Here is a 2,322-nt window from a genome sequence, read left to right as displayed (position 1 = left end):
GTTCATTTTTAAGATGAGTTTTATTAAAGTATATACAAATTACATTCACTTATTCTGCACGAATGAAGATATCAAACTGCCTGCACAATATTCATACAGCTGTATAAAATATACACAAAATCATATACAGCCTGTGTCAACATATTTCCCTTCCAAAATGGTCTCTTTTGTGAAGTCTGTCCTTGAATCTGGTTTCAATGCCTCAGCTTCTTTTTTGTGCCATGCCCTTGGGATTTTTAATGTGAGCAGGGCTGAATGGAACTAGGTTTGATATCTTTGAAGTGAATCTGCTAAGGAAACTGTATTGTATACAACAATCTGTTAGTGGGAGCACTCAACAGTCGACTTGAATAGAGAAATGACAGTCAACCTCAGAAATGAACCCAAAATACAAATTGTATGTCACGTGTTATTGAAGTAATGGCTCCCGGCGGACATAAACGCAGTTGTGGTTGCAAATCCATTAACATATAAATTACATTTTAGACCAAATTCCAAGCAGTTTTAAACTATCATGCACAAACAGCAAAGTGTTATGAAACAGTACTCACAAATAGAGCAGCAGACATTATCAGATACGTGCCTTTGTGGAATTATTAATCGTTCTATATTTAAATATTAAGCTTGCATTATAAGTCAGTACCATACCATCTACAGTATTTTAAGAAACTATGAAAGTGTGCTTGTATTTTATATTAGCACTAGTTACATAATGAAAGGTATGATGAATACAGGTGCAAATCATTTTGTTTGACTTTTCCAAATGCTTAGGTTGTAGACTGTACCATATAAGCTTCATTTCGGATAATTACCAAAATAAGTGAATAAGGAACTGTGAATGGCATGGTAGGGTTCAGTTCTGATGTGCATCTTTGTTGGACATATTACTAGCTTGCCGTATTCTTCCTCCCTTATTGGTTAACTATGGGGTAAATGGGAGCCATGCCCATGCCACATTAGAACTGGTTCTGTGGTTCAAAGGGCCTCCTTATTAAAGGAAAGAACTGTACTGTAATATGATGCCTGACTAATGTGACACCCTGTATATAAAGGGGTGCCATAATAAACCAGGAAAGTGAACCACTGGTGGTTTGAATCTAGCTGAACCTCAGAGACTAAATAAAACAAGTGTTGCATGTTTTAATACACTGAATTGATCAAAATGAAAGTCTGAAAACTGAGTCAGCATGTTGAGAATGGCGAATGTTCATTTTAACAGGAACAGTTTTACGTGGCAGACTGGAAGCAGCTTTTCTATGGTTACAGAAGCTCAATTGTTTTGTCAGAATGTAAAACTTGAAATAATAAGTTTGTGATGTCAGAACTCTTTTTTTTATTTTACATGGACTAGGCTTCAATTACAGGTACTATACATGTGGTGTGTCGTTATAAAGCACTGCCAAAATGGTTATCTGTTTTTTTTTATTTTTTTTTTTATTATTTTTTTTAATCCACAAGGTGGCAGTGTATTCTAGTGAAATATTTTTTACTACCTTCTTGTGGTGGGTCATCACACTGTAGTGCTCAATGAAACATGCCTTTCAAATGCTGCTTATCAGATCATTGGAACATGGCATTTTGTTTGACTAGCTGTAAAATCAACCAACATCATCATACTGTTGCATCGCGAAACCCTGCAGATCATCAGCAGTAAATTGTTATGATTCAAGTTAATTTTTAACACCTGGTACATTGATTTCCATTACACGAGAGTAGATGTTAAAACTTCATGCTGATTTGAACTCGGCTCTCACAAAGATAAGCACCACCTAAGACGTAGCTTTACAGTAAACTAATGTGATCCATATGTGTCTCCAACCATTTGCGTTTCCTTCCATATGATGATGTAGATATCCTTCTGTCTGGTGTTGATGGCTGAAGTGTGATGCTGGCTCCAGGGATCAGCTTATTGCCTCCCAAGCGCATCAGCACACACAACGGCTGCGATGCTGGCTCCGGGGATCAACCACAGTGCGGTCTCCCCAGCGCATCAGCATGACAACCATCTGGATTGAGCTAAGTAGTGTACATCTCTGGGGTCTTCAAGTGGGCACCTTCCATCCTTGGTGTTTTGTCGACTAGTCCACGACACCTCAAGAGGGCTCGACGGTGATTCTGGTGTCCCAGCATCACCCCTCTCCGTCCCCCACTCAACTCAGCCCAGCTTACTTACCCGTACATCAGCGTTGCTTTCTTTATACTGTACTTGAGATCCCCAGCCAGAATCTTTCCATCTCAACCACAGCCAGTTGCTGCTCCTCTCTGCTGTTTCAGATAAGTTCTTCACTGTGTGACGCAACTCTTGGCCACTGAATCCGACGT

This window comes from Acipenser ruthenus, chromosome 4, assembly GCF_902713425.1.
Source record: "Acipenser ruthenus chromosome 4, fAciRut3.2 maternal haplotype, whole genome shotgun sequence".
NCBI lineage: Eukaryota > Metazoa > Chordata > Actinopteri > Acipenseriformes > Acipenseridae > Acipenser > Acipenser ruthenus.
This window is presented reverse-complemented; position numbering follows the sequence as displayed.